Source organism: Canis aureus, chromosome 14 (genome assembly GCF_053574225.1).
Source record: "Canis aureus isolate CA01 chromosome 14, VMU_Caureus_v.1.0, whole genome shotgun sequence".
NCBI classification, from domain to species: domain Eukaryota; kingdom Metazoa; phylum Chordata; class Mammalia; order Carnivora; family Canidae; genus Canis; species Canis aureus.
Window position 1 is genome coordinate 53,450,870 of NC_135624.1, and position 16,031 is coordinate 53,466,900.

Here is a 16,031-nt window from a genome sequence, read left to right on the forward strand (position 1 = left end):
GATATGATTTATGTTGTAAAAAGACTATAGGAGGACAATAGTAAAAGCAAGATATAAAAGAGCCTGCCAATTACCTGCTCAGTATCTGTTCTCTTTCTCTCTCTCTTTCCCTACTAACATAACCCCCATTTTTCTTCAGGTAACAATGCACACAGTAAAAATTGTTTCTCAGTTCACCTTGCAGCTTGCAGTGGTCATGTAACGGCTGTAGCCAATAAGAAAGAAGCTGAAGTCTCTGGGTGGGACTTTGGGAAAAAGCTGTCTGTTTGGAGCCCTCTCAACCAACGGAGTTTTCCTTTCTTCTGCTGCTTTGTCCTCCACAGAACATGGAGGTAAAGGATGGAGATGCAAGGACCAAATTGCAATTGTAAGGAGGTCGAGGATGGAAGCTATGATTCAAGGATATCTGAGAGCCAAAATGGGTCAGGGACCATGGACTATTATTGCATAGGACCTAGACTATTACATTCCACCTCTAGTTTCATGAGACAAAAATCAGCTCCAATTTTATCTAAGCCACTCTTATTTGAATTATTTTTCAATATGCAGTTGAACTTCTTCCTTAAATTGAAAATAGAGATAAGTCAGAGCATTATCAAAGTAGTCCAAATGAAATATAGTGTTGTGGACACAGTGGAATTTATGGAGATGGCAATTCAAAGTAATGCTGTCTTGGAGAATGCACCGTGTAAATATTTACTTTAAAGAAACACTGAATGAATGAATAAATAAATGAATGATATACTAAAATGATAATTAAGGTAGTTAAAAGACCACAAAACCAGAATTCACCACAATTGCAATCAGGTTAGAATATATATAATAAATTAAATAATATATAAAAGGGAAAAAGAGTTATGTCAGTCTTCTATTATGCCTTTCTAGTAAAATAAGTAAATGACTAAAAACTTAAATTTAGCTTTTTAAAGTTTCATTTGGTCATAGCTTCATTTGGAAGGGAAAGCAAACTTAATCCATCTAGATTACCTACCAAATATAGGAGCTTCCCAGAGACAGATCAAAATTTAAGTCCTTTCAGATGGGTGATACTATACTCTTTCTGAATGCTAAGGAAGCAAAATCCTTAATCTCTTCTCTCCCAATCCTTCCTGTTCTCCCAATCCATAAAACACATTTGCCAGAATGAAAGCTTGGGTGGTTACATTAAGGACATTTTAATCCCCATTTTGATAGTCAGTGTACTCTTACTCTCATCCACTGTCTACTTCATACATTAGGAATTCTGTAGACCAAGGGACGAATTCAGTAGCAGTGGTGGCTGATGCATTGGATAATTTAGAGATGCAGCCGCCTGACAGCTGATTCTTCAGTGACTTCACTTCTACTGACAGAGGTAAAAGAAAATGCTGAAGTTGTCAGTCCACTTCTATTTTTTATGAGCAGATTTTGTACTTTTTGGAGCTATGGGATGCAGGTGCATTGCAGGAGTGAACTTCATGTGCCAATCTGCAAAGCAATCCTTGCTCTTTCTTGTGATACGAGTAACACTTGTGAAACATTTTTCACCTGAGGATGGCAAAGCACCTCATTAAAATAGATTTATTAAACCTCTAGGGTCCTCTGTAGAAGAGGGATGGTCAGCTGTTATTTATCAAGATGGCAAACCTGGGCAAAAAGGAATCCAAGTGACTAGCTCATAGTATCAAAATTTGGCAAACTTTGTATGCTTTCTGCCCTGATTTTATAACTGACATCAACATAGCCATTTGGCATATTGGCATTTTAAACATCAGTAGGTAGGCAAGGAAGGGGGAAATGCTAGATATAGGGTCTCTCAATTTCTATACTATTGACCTTGTGGAGCAGATTATTCTTTACTGTGGGATGGAGCTGGGGGTTTTCCGATGTGTTATAGAATTTTTAAATTTTTTTTAAAGATTTTATTTATTTACAAGAGAGACACACACAAACACAGAGAAAGAGAGAGAGAGAGAGAGAGAGAGAGGCAGAGACATAGGCAGAGGGAAAAGCAGGCTCCCTGCAAGGAGCCCTATGCGGGACTTGATCCTGGACCCCAGGATCCATAGACAGTCAACCACTGAGCCACATAGGTGTTTCTGTTATGAGATTAAACAGCATCCCTGACCCCACTGGATACCAGTAGGGTCCCCCATTGTGGCCATCAAAAAATGTCTCTGGATGTGGCCAGTGTCCCATAAGGGACAATATGCCCATCCTCCCTTTGTTAGGAACCACTGTGCTTTATATAAACTGCAAAAGAGGCCTAAAAACACATCTTGATACTTCAGAAGAGGATCCAGGTTCACACATAGAATATCTGAGGTAAGACAAACACAAACTTGATTTAAGCAAACATTGTGTAATAAGACAGAAGATTCAGAGCTCAAGAATTTTTCAGGTGGCAAATAATATTATAGGCATTGGAGCAGGCAAGAGTGATTTAATTTGAATGACCACTCATTCAGCCAAAGTGGAAGAAAGCTTACAAAAGATAAATGAAGTCTCAGGGCCTTACAAAACAGACTGGGATAGAGACCTAGGTGAGTCAGTCAAGAAATAGTGGCATAGAATGAACCAACTGAGTGGAATGAAAGCTTTCCAGGTGACTCCTAACTGTACCAGATGGTAACTTCTGAGGCTGAACACATCCCACATGAACTGCCCAGCAAGGGGGTGGTGCTGAAACTGCCAGGAAAAGATAGAAATACCTGGTGAGAGGGGCAAGGGAGAGCAGGGGTCACCATTGATCAGCTTCACTCTCTTCATAATTACTGATTAGTTGCCAGATGGTCATTTATCCCCTGAGTCTGCATTACATTCTGAATCTACAATAACTGGGAGTAGTATTTTTTTTTAATTTTTAAATATCATTTAAACATTTTAAAAATAGTAACCATAAGAAGCATTGCTATTGTTGATCTTGTCATCTAGTATGTGGGGCTGGCAATCCTTTTCATCCTGTGTGACTAATTGGAGTCTTTTGAAAGCACTAAAAGTATTTTTCCTAGAGTAAAATGTACTCAAACTAGTTTAGAATTTATATGGGATATGGTAATTTTATAATAATCTGTCATTCCTTAATTCACCCATTCATCCAAATGAACTACAAACATTTCTTTGAGCATTTATTGGTGTGAGGCACACATCACACTATGGGGCATGCAAATGTAAATAGGTGTAGTCCCTCACCTCAAGTAGATCACAGAAATTTAGAGATATAATATTTAATTGTGACAAAATATTAATTCATGCCTCTTGCAACACAGTACAGGTAGCCATGACAAAGACATAGTATTTCCATTAAAATTTGAAAAATTATTGCTGTTTCACCAGATGAAAACACAGATTTTAGGACATAGCAGTCAGGATGCACAGGGAATGCAAGATGCGAAAGGTCTCATGATCAGAGAACAGGACCACAACTGACATGAGTAATTGCAGCTAAGCCTAGAAAAGTGGGCAGGGGTGAGTTTGTGAATATTCTTATTCAGCATGTTAAGTGATGTAGGCTTTGATTTTTCAGCAGAGGACTTTTACAGCATATAATGACTTGACCAGGTTTGTGTTGTGGAGAGATCACTCTGATGGCAGTGTGGAAGATTTATTAGACTTCACACACATTAGTAGCAGAGAGACCAAGAGAGACCTCTTAGCCCTGCTGTTGCAGTAGTGGATGTGACAAATGATGATGACCTGAACTGAGTCAGTGACTATGGGATGGAGGAAAGAAAATTGTTCTGAGATATCTTTAGCTCTTAGGAGTAGATGGATTTAGTAATTGGGTTGATTTTACATAAAGATGTTAGAAACCAAGGAATAAAGTACCAGTGTTCACTGAATCTGCCTTTAGGTCTACATGATCAATCCAAAAAGAGTTTGGCATTATAATAATCACCCAGGATTTTTTGGATATTGTTGCCAGTTGTGTGTGTTTTTCTTTAGCTTTGACTTAGGGTATTTCTTTTGGTTTTGTTCCAGGCTCAGCAATTATTTCTTCTTGACTATTTGGAAACAGGACCACTGACCTCTCCCTAGTTTCTTGGTTCAAACTCTAACATGAACATGTGTTATCTACTCAAAATGAGTTATGGCAAATTTTTATACTGGATGACTGGATTAATGTAGGTTCTTTATTAATGAGGGAATATCTAGTTGCAGATGTCTAATACCAGTTACAGATTTATCTGGCAGCTTATGAATCAGTAAAGGGAAAAATGCAAATATGAGTATTCTCAAATTCTATATTTGGCCACTGAAGTCATTAGCATGAAAATGATCTTGAGAAACAAATGTATAAAGTAAGAGAAGATCAAAGATAGAAATTAGGAAATATTTTAAGGCTTTGTAAAGAGGGTAAAATGCTAGAAGAAAAGAAATTAGTAATAGAGTTAGGAAAAGAACTACATCCTGAGGTCAAGAGGGAAAATAATTCTTAAGAAGACAACAATGGCAAGTACCTCTGAGAGAGCAAGGAAAATAAATTAAAAGTTCCTCTGGATAGTGAAATTAAGAAGTACCCAAGTATATTATCAAAAATTACTTTCTTAATAAAGGCAGAAGTCATTTCTGTGGATTAAGAAGGAAATGGTAAGTGAGAAAGTACAGAAGATAAGTATAGTCTTTTTTTAAATATTTTTATTTATTTATTCATGAGAGACACAGGGAGAGAAAGAGAGGCAGAGACACAGACAGAGGGAGAAGCAGGCTCCATGCAGGGAGCCTGATGTGGGACTCGATCCTGGGACTCCAGGATCACACTCTGGGCTGAAGGCAGGCGCTAAACTGCTGAGCCACCCAGAGATCCCCTAGTTTATTCTTTTAAGAACTTGTACTATAAAGTGAATTACAGAGCAAGGATTATGCTCCGAGAGGAACATATGACCAAAAAATATATACTTCAATGGAAAAGAAGAAGTGTGTTCAACTGCTTGAGAAGAAAACTGCAGAGTCCAAGAGAAAGTAGGTGTCATCAATCAAGCAGGGTCTCAGAAGGAACAGTACAGGAATTAGTTCTTTAACATAGATGGGGCTATCTGTTTGGAGGTGAGGTGGTGCATCTCTTCTTTTAAGGCATAAATGAGAAAAGAAAGAATAGGTATGGGGAAAACTAGTAGGTTGGTAGATACAGATAGATGAGTATGGATGTTGTAGGAGGGAAGTTGATGGAGTTCACGTTTCATAGCCTTTTAGATTCTCAGAGGTGTATGGGGAAGATAATTTGTTAGGATTGAGAAAAGCAGACTGAAACGGGCTTATAAAAATATAATAAGGACCTAGGATATCTAAAAGAAAAATAGATGTTAAAGGGAACAGCTTAGAGAGAAGTAAAAGGAATTTAAAGCTTTATTGGAATTGTTTAGTTAAGGCCTTTTTTTTGGGGGGGAGGGGGTCAAATCATAGTTCAATAGCATAGTTGCAGAAGTTGACCTGTTTGTCCGTTAGGACTTAGGAGGAAGTTAGTAGTATGAATTCTGTAGAAGGACAAAGAAAATGAGAAGGGGGGGGGGATTGAACTTTAGCCTTTAAATCTACTGATTAACTTTACTCACATTACCTCATTTAGTCATAACAAAGTGTTCAGAGATAGACATTATTTCTCTTATACTGAATATGAATCTAAAGTTGAAAAATCTTTAGATTTTTTTTAGACTTAGAGAAAGCCGTAAGTTCTAAATGGCAGAAACAGAATTTTTACTTGTGTATGTATTATTTTATATTCAATGCTCTTTTAACCAAATTTTGCTAGGTAAGAATTAGGAATTATCTGAACTCATCAAGCAATGGGTCTAGATGGTGTGAAGAAAGCAGATGAAACATAGACAAGGGCTTTTGAAGGAAGAGACTAGAGAAGAGTCAAGGAAAAGGGTAATTAAATGTCATTGAATAATTGGTGCGTTTGGAGCATAACCACAGGGGATGTAAAAGAACAGAAGCTGGAGCCAGAAAGTGGGAATTGGGAGGTTGAAATTTCAAAGATGAAGAACATCCAAATGATAGAACATCCTGATGTGAGGTCCTAAGAGTCCTTCCTTAAATTATAAAGCTGCATTATGCTGGAGTCTATATGTCAAGGAACAATGATATTGGGATGTTGATTAAGTTTGCCAGTTAACCATGTGAAAGCTGAAATGGTCCTAATTATGGAAGAACTTAGGTTGGCAAAGAGGATAAAGCTCGTAATTGAGGTCTCAGAGAGATAAGGGTAAAAATTCCCTGCCACTATTAGATGTTACCTGTGCAAACTTAATCTTCCTAAGTATTGAAAGACAAGAACCTCAAGAATAGGTGGAGAGGAAGTTTTATTCTATGGTTTGTTTTTAACCAGCATTTGCTTTCAATCAAATTTCTATTCTCGATGTATTTTGCATTGGCCCCTCCCTCAAATTACACTTTTTTCATAGTCTTCTAATATGTTTTGTCTAAACCTGGAAACTTTTTTCCAGCATTAATAAATTATTTATAAATATTTTTAGTTGACTTCAGGTGACAGGTGAAGATTTAGAAAATTTCTGTTTTCTTGCCCCTCCCAATTCATTTTGAAGTATAGAATAGTGGACTGGATTAATCCTGCTCAATCTAGAGTGCTGTATTAATAACCAAAACTGCTTTTTTAAAAAAGTCTAATTATGTCTCAACAAACCATAGATAAATGGTTTTACTATTAGGGATTTATGCTAAGTCAAATCACCGGAAAGGAATAAAATCTCTCTGGTTCTAATTACAATACTTCCCATTATTATTAGAGAAGAGAATTTTTCTAGTGGGTGTCAAAAATATGAAAAGCATTTTAATTTTTTCTTTAGTGGAATCAGAAAAGGGGAACACTAAAACCAATGATAAAATCCACTAGTGGCCCTAACAAGAGTTTCCTGTGTAGAAGAATGAGCCTTAAGCACGTGTCTGATGCAGCCTCTGACCAGGAATCAGTTAGTTGCCTTTCACTGTGTGCTCTTCCAGGGCCAACATACATAACTTTAACATGGCTATTTTTTCATCATTACCTGTGAGTGCCTTCTGGGAGTCAGCTCCTGCCAGAAGAGGAGCTGACTTATATCCTAATACTATCACTAATAATGTAAAATAGGCTGTCATAAATTCATTTGGTAAATAGCACTTATAATGGGAGTAAAGTTTTATCTTTTACAATCAGAGAACACATTAAAAGCAGCTTTCTTTAGGCAAAAAGGATGCTTTTAATCTCTAATCTATTAATAATTCTCATGTATGCCCCCACAGGTTCATTTTGTTCTTTGGATTTGATCTTTTTTTTTTTTTTTTTAACTTGGTCTTATTCAGTATATTCTCTAAAGGTGCTATAGTGGACCATTTTTATCACCATTCTTGAAAATACTGCTTCAGATTTTGTTTAGATTCTTTTTGTGTTGCTAATGATCAGGTTAGATGAAAAGGAACCACGTTGGTGAAATAAAGAGCAGAGCGGTAAGACTTCTAGTTTTCGTCTTACATTATTGTAAAAGGAATGGTATAGAAATCAGTGATTTGGATTGATGAATATATGAAGTAACATTTCAATTTCAAACCCATATAATCATTGTGGGGCACTTTTGAGTGTGGAAGGGGCCAATGCCAGTAATTAAACCAGAGTAGCAGTGCAGAATTAATCCAGGATTTCCCTGCATACACCAAATGTACGGTCATCCTGCCTTTTTTTTTTTTTTTTTAAGATTTTATTTATTTATTCATGAGAGACAGAGAGAGAGAGAGAGAGAGAGAGAGTGGCAGAGACACAGGCAGAGGGAAAAGCAGGCTCCATGCAGGGAGCCTTATCCGGGACTCGATACCGGGTCTCCAGGATCACGCCCCAGGCCAAAGGCGGCACCAAACCACTGGGCCACCACTGCTGCCCCGGTCATCCTGCTTTTATGCCCTTTATCCCATTCCATGCTATTTTTCATGATTATTTGTGACACTGATTTATCTGGTTTTGGTGGGCTGAAAGCTACCCGAACTGGTGTATTTCTCTCTCACTCCGTTGTATTTCTCACAGTGTCAGCATATAGTACATCTTCAAAAAGTTAGTCTCCCAATAAAGATGAATGTTTGAAGTAGGTATGAGCACAGTCTAACTACAATGTGACCAATATATAGTTTCACATAAAAGAGCAGCTTCTGACATCCTGCCTCTTTCATGTGTGCAATAATACCTTTAGAATTCTTACTACCCTCCAGAGCTCTGTCCTAATTTTTTATCATAAGCTCATTTAAAAATAATATTTCTGTATTTTGTTATCTGTAATTAGATATATGTTCCACTTAGCTTCCAGTTGTAGAGGATATGAAATCCTGTCCCAAATTCACTCAGTTACACAAATCAAATCCTTGGTAATCTCTCTGAAACATTTCATTCTCTTTTCTCAGCTATAACTGAGTCAATATACAAAGAAATTACAGGGGAAGAAATACTTATTTTTCATTCCATTTGGAGATTTTTTTGAAATTCTAGACTTTAGAAGAAAAAACAATCATCTTAAATATGACTTACCTACGTCACTTTTGGTTGCTAGGATCCTGAAAATTAAAATCACTTGTCCTAGGTCAAATAGTAACAGAAAAGAGATTTATGTCAATAAATTATATACACTCCTATTTTCAACCTGTGTGTGTGGATTGTAAAGATTTCCTAACTGAAAAAAAAAAAAAAAAAAAAAAGAAGAAGAATCTTTCTGGATAGTGCATCACCTACAATGATGAAAAATTTGACTGTTGTTGTTTAACCAAATAAAAGCTTATGTGTCTTAGATAAGTAAGTCTGCAAATAAGTCTATAGCGATGACATGGGAGCTTTAAAATATCCATATTTCAGGCTCCTTCTGTCTTTTTTTTTTAACACTGTCTCTCCCCTGTAGTTTGTTTCTCCTTTTTCCCTCATAATCTCAATAAAACTAACCAATTTACAGATTTCCATCTAATTTTTGGGCAGGAAGAAGTAGGAATGAATAAGATGGAAGGAAAGTACATATCTTTGAAAGGCAAAACATTCCCAGAAGTCTCCAAGAGATTTCTGTTGAATCTCATGGGCTATTGATGGCTATAAAGACAGCATGGGGCCTATAGGCTATTTGATTTTTAAGCTGGCACATTACTACTCCAGAAAACCCACAGTGATTTCCTAAAATGGAAAAGGAAGGAATAAGTGTTCATTAAGTATCCAGCAGTGTTTGCTATAATTAATTTAAATAGGAAGGGAATTTTTATAAGTATCTTAGTATCTCTGCCTTAATCAGAATCGGACTCAAATCATGGAACCAGGAGTGACACCCAAGATAACCTCAGTATCATTCTGGTATAGACATCATTCTCTCTACTTGACACCACCATCTCACTATGCAGGACCTTGATGATTATCCACTCTATACCAGCTTTCCTCAAGGGGATAGACCTAAGCAGGCCTGACTTGCAACTTATTTTCCTACAAACATTTGTTTTTCATATTGATCATCTTCAAAACTTAAATACCTGCTGATTTAATTAATTCAGTTAAACTTGGTTGATAATGACTGAAGATTATATGAAGCTATTTTGATATGTTATCACCTTTGACGGCATTTTTACATCACAGATTCTTCTGTGCTTTTATGCAAGGAAATTAGTAATGTGCAGTATTTATGTTCCACAGTAAGACATTAGTGAAGAGATATTTTAGGAGACAGATTCTTTCCTAACATCCCTGAAAGGACATTAAGCACGGACATTAAGCATTGACCTTGATCATGTGACTTACCATATGGAAAGAGCACATGGTTTTGGTTTTTGGAGTCAGACTCTTTAGATTGATATTTATACACGACTATAGTAATGTGACCTTGGCCAAATGTCTAAAATCAGTGTTTCACAGGTAAAATGGGAGAAAGTAAGTCTTCCTCAAAGGGTTGCTCTGAAGGTTGGTATCAACTGTGTATTTGATGACACTGTTATAAACTGTAATGGGCTACATGCCCTTTACATGCTCAATTTTATTAGTAAAAGATAAAAAGAAGTAAATTTAAAAACAGATGCTCACCTTTCTTTAAAGGACAGCACTGTCAAAGCTTCAAGCTTTGTTTTAAACCCTGATGCTTCCCTCTGCTGCCTCTGCTGAAATCATTTAACATTTCTGGGTTTCAACTTCTTCATTGGTAACATAGAGATAGCATTGCTTGCTTCCTGTTATCACAAAAAAGATATAGTTCTATTAGTGTTTAAAAATAAAAACAGGTAGGGTGCCAGGGTAGATCAGTCACTTTACTATCTGACTCTTGATTTTGGCTCAGGTCATAATCTCAGGGTTGTGAAATCGAGCCCTGAGTCAGGCTCTGTGTTCTGCTGGAGATTCTCTCTCTCTCCCTCTCCCTCTGCCCCTCACCTTCCCCTTGCACTCTCAAATCAATCTATCATCTATCTATCTTTAAAAAAATAATTTAAAAAGATAAACCTACTAGTTTCCTAGGAGCTGCATAGTGGGAAGAAAGAACAAAACCAGAACAGAACCAAACATTCCTGGCCAAAGCAAAGATCAAAGAGATACTCGGAAAAAAAAAAAAAAAAAGAGATTGGAAAAGGGAGGATGCTTTAAAGCCTACAGGGAAGAATCCGTGGCTTTTTTTTTTCCCGTGGCTTTAATATTAGCCAGAGAAGCTGGTAGTACAGCAGACCAAAATCTCCCTTCACTATATTACAGGCATGGGTTTCCAAAACTGGTTAGAGACATCCTGTATGTAACCTTCATTTGGCTGGAATGAGTTGAAAGTAAAAGAGAATAGGCTCTTTTTGCCATTTTAGGCAGTCGTCATTTGATGGCTTTTCATATTTCTTCTTTCAAAGTCAATTTGCCCAATTCACAAAATAGAAGACATATTTAAAAGGAAATGTGGCTAGTGTAGAGGGAGGCAGGGTTTTGTCATGGTACCATTCTGTTTTGTCTTGCTCCTCATCCACCACAATTTTAGGAGCTCAGTATCATTGGCTTCTCCTTCTTCTACCTTGGCTCTATTAGATTAAAGTCTGACCTTTTCTGACACTAGCATGGTTTGGGGGCTTCATGTATGTGACCCAACCTAGGAAATCCTTAGTCATACATTATGGCAAACAAAGATTGGCAGGGGATGATTTACAGTGATTGAGAAGACTACAGTATTATAGTTTGATTGTGAGCTTCCTGATATATTTTTTTTTTACAGTTTTACAAACAGAAATGAAGAATAGCAGTAATTTATTTGTTGCACGTGCCTACTATGTATGTTTATGACATGGTGTGAAAAACATTAATGTTACCGTCTTTTAAAAGATTTATTTATTTATTTATTTATTTATTTATTTATTTATTTATTTGAGAGAGAGAGAGTGCGCATGAGTAGGGAGGAAAGGGAGCAGGGAGCCTGATATGGGACTCAATCCCAGGATCCTGGGATCATGACCTGAGCCAAAGGCAGATGCTTAACCGACTGAGCCAACCAGGCACCCCTAGTGTTACTATCTTTTTATATTTTCATTATGATTCTACAATAAAGATGTTGCCCTTTTGCAGATAATGAAGCTGAGACTCAGATAAGTAGTTCACCCAAATATACAAGTAATATGTTATAAACAGGGTTTGAACCCATGTTTGCATGACTCCAACATTTCTGTAGCTAATGGCTACACATACTGCCATTTAGAATATCTTTTCTATCAACCACCAAAAATATAACAACCAAAAAAGGTCTGATAGTTTCAGGAAGGTGTTACTACATTCCTTAGAAATAAATACTCCTCTGTATATTTCTGGTGAAAGTATACCACCAAACAAACATCAAAAAGCCACTGACAAGCAAATTCAGTTACTGACTGAGATTAGAAAGCAGAGTAGGTTGACTTAGCTAAAGACTCAACAGTATTTGATATGAATACTGTTAAGAACTCAGAAATCTACACTTCATCACTGAAAAATAAGCCTTTTCAGGGATGCCTGGGTGGCTCAGCAGTCAAGCATCTGCCTTCAGCCCAGGGCGTGTCCTGGGGTCCCGGGATCAGGTCCCACATCGGGCTCCCTGCATGGAGCCTGCTTCTCCCTCTGCCTGTATCTCTGCCTCTCTCTCTGTGTCTCTCATGAATAAATAAATAAAATCTTTATATATATATATATATTACATATATATAATCCTGGTAGGAGGGCAGCATATTGGCATAAAAGAGATTTGACATTTATAGCACCCATAGTAAAAGTGGGGGGTGGGGAGAAGCAAAGAAGATATTTCAAATTATTCTTGTGTGTGTTTCATGAAAAAAAAAATCTGCTCATTACACCAGCAAAACATTTTTAATTAGGGGTCTGTTACTCTGCAATATCCATTGATCTATAAAGCATTCCAAATTGCATTTAGTTATAAATAAACTGAATATTCTCAGACTTTGAATCCTTTCAATTGACTCAGCACGATGAAGATTGCCCTTCGATGTTGCTGTATTATCTAAGGCAGATTAAAGTCTCCCCTACATTTTTAATCCATAATTTTTTCTAGTTTTGACTTTTCAAATATTTTTCTGAAGAGCTGTGACTACCTCCTAGTGTACAGGGCCCAGTGGTTTGATTAACAAGTCCCGTAAAGTGTATGAAAAAAGCAGGAGGTAAACTGCTCCAATGCCATGCCCCAGAAGCAATTTGCATCATATTTGAGGCTACCTGACTCCACCAGTGAATGAGATACTCAAAAAAGATTTCTCAGCCTTTGACATTTCAGAAACTGTAGAACAGCTGAAGGCTGAAGTGTCATTAACAGATGAGATTTGTTCAAGTTACCGCATTTTCCTATTCTACCCAATATAATTGGCATGTCAGGCTATGGATCCATCCTGTGATAAAAGGCCAAATGTCTACTGATTCTCCCAGCCTGACTGGTGAGTTTTAAGGGGCTCTGGAGTTGCTTATAGACAATGAGACAGACCATTCAGTGAACCTTGCTATTGAAGTTGACAAAGAAGCAGACTGAGTGTAGGGAAGAGTATTTCCACATGCATTATTCTAGTTGTCAGACACACTATCAAAAGAGACTTGGAGGAGATGTGGGGCCACTGGCTTATTTAATGCCTTTCTTTCTTTTTCTTTTTCTTTTTCCTTTTTTTTTTCTCCTTTCTCTTTTCCTTGCCTTTAGAATAGAATTAAATGTAACAATAAAATCCAAACTTTCTTGGATAAGACAAGATTTCGGTTTATGAAATAGAAAGAAATGTTTTGGAAAGAAGAAAAATTCATTTCTAGAGAAAAAAATATATATCCTGAAATCAGGGTTTTTGTTTCTGTTTTTATTGGGGGGGTGGGTAGGTTGGCTGGACTAACACTCCCTCGGACCATGTACCCTCCTGTTGTGTGTGTTCTGTAATGTCTGCCTTGAATCTGATGTGGCCTGGTAAATTGTTTTGATCCATCATCTCTGCCACAAAATGTTTAAGTAATAGGATTGAACTATGATAAAGATCCAAAAGAAGTAGATCAAATGGCATAGGTTGGAGACACATTTCCTGTCCAGGTAAGGACAGTCGAGATTTCTAGAAACACTATGAAAGGCATCTGAATCATCTCTGTATCCTGGACCCTTTGACCAGTTATAGAAAACATTGTTGGCACCTGTCATGAGTTCAGGTGATTGAAGGAAAGGATGAACGAATGCCAGTGAAAGACTCTAGGATTGCATCAACATCAAATGCCTTTTAATAGCTCTGATTCAGTCACCTCTCCCATTTCCAGAAACTCACCTTTCTATTTCGTGAAGTATATGAGCATAGTTGTATGTACATCTTTCTTTTGAGAAATGATTAACTATTTTTATCCAACTAAGCTTATGAGGTTGATACCATTCATGCTTTATCTTCTGCTACTTCTTTTACATTTCCTTATTCTTTCACTCTTTCTTCTAGTCAAACCAATTTATTGATTGCTACCTGGACATGTGTTCTGACACGCTGTTTTGTTAGTATGCCCCTTCTTCCATCGTATTCCATCTGCTAGATCCTGGCTAATGTGGGGCCTCTTTTCTGAAGACTTTTCTGATGTTCCCAGTCAAAGAAATCCCTCTCCCTTGAATTTCTCTTGTGCTTCTTTCTCACTCTACTAGAATCCATATTTTACCTTAGATCATGCTTATCTCCTCTACTTTAGAAAAATCTCCCTGGGTGTCCCATCCTTAATATGAAACTACACGTTAATAATCTAGCTATAATTTATATCTTGTCAATAGAAAGCAATATAAGAAAACAATGAACATTTTCTAAGATGCTATTTTTGTTTAAATTTTATATTTTTAAAGTTACATAATGACATTCTGAAATGAGTGCATGGTAACGATGAAATAAGAAGTAGCTTAAATGGAAAGAGTATCTAATTAGGAAATTATGTGTACCTAAGCATAAAGCATCAATCAGTAAAAATTCAATAAAATTGTAGTTACTTCACATCATATTCATTAGTGAATTTATTGGAGAAATATAAATTACAAGACATTTGTGGATGAGTTACTCAGAAACTATAATATGCAAGGCAACAAAGCAAGGATATAATAACCTATCTCAGGTTTTTACAACAGCCACGCATGATAGATACTATTATCACAGTTTGCATATGATAAAACCAAAGTTTATGAAAAGTAAATGATTTGCTAAAGGGCATGTAGCAAATAAATATAGCCAACCATTCCTAAGTCGGCCTTAAAAATGCTGATCTTCAAAACTAACAAGAGATCTCAGTAAGGGGTAAAGATGAGGCAGCTATTGAGGAAGAAATACCTTTCTACTTCATTTGTCAATTAATTGATTAATTCATCCATTCATTTGGAAAATATTTTTTTAATGATTTTATTTAGTTATTTATGTATTTTAGAGCAGGAGAGAGAGAGAGAGAGAGAGAGAGAGCATGAGTGGGGTGGGGGAGAGTCAGAGGAAGAAGCAGACTCCCCGCTGAGCAGGGTGCCCGAAGCTGGGCTCCATCCCAGGACCCTGAGATCATGACCTGAGCTGAAGGCAGACACTTAACCGATTGTACCACCCAGGAGCCCCTCATTTGGCAAATATTCTTGATCCCCATATAAGCCATTGTTTTAGAGGATGGGATGCAGCAGCAGTGAACAGATATATTTGTTCACAAAAGCACTGCTGAATTTCTAGCTATCACATCTCTTTGAGGCAAAGAGAAGGGAGGAGACGTATTATAGCTTCTCCCTTTTATTTTCCTTTAAAGGTTTTAATTTATTTATTCATGAGAGACGCACAGAGAGACAGAGAGGCAAAGACACAGGCACAGTGAGAAGCAAGCTCCATACAGGGAGCCCGATGGGGGACTGGATCCCAGGGCTCCAGGATCATGCCCTGGCCAAAGGCGGCGCTAAACCACTGAGCCACCTAGGGATCCCCTAGCTTCTCCTTTTTGAAGGAATATTATTGGAAGTCATTTTTAAACCTTCTCCTTATGGTTTACTGGCCAGTACTTAATCACATAACCACCCCATCTGCATGGCAGGCTGAAGAATGTAGTTTTCAGTTACACACATTAATATTGCAACAACATGTGTTTAGGGTTATATTTGTGGAGGAAAAATATACAATAGCTATTGATGGGCAGCTAGGTGTCTCTGACTCTCCTCTCCAAAACCACTACACACAGAATAACCAGAGTGATTTGTTAGTAACTGTCTGGCTGTTAATTGAAATAACCCAATACCTAAAAAGGATTCCCAGCCCATAGATGGAATTATCTGTCCATTCTCTATTTTTCCCGCTTCTGTCTCCTCTTTCAGTGTCTTTCAAGTTCATCATAGCTTTATATATGAGCATGACTACCCTATTTCATTCATTATTCTCTTTTCAGCTCAAAAAAGTTATACGTAGATCTACATAAATAAGGACAAACGAAGATGTCAGGGTAGATACACGAGAGATGTTAATTATAGGAGAAAGAGAACTAAAATAAAAAGAAAGCAACAAAAAATGATCACACTTAGACAAAGTCTAAGTTAAATTTAAACAATAGCCAAAAGATAGGACAATTTTATATTCAATTGTTCAAGTCATTAGGAAGAAATAGA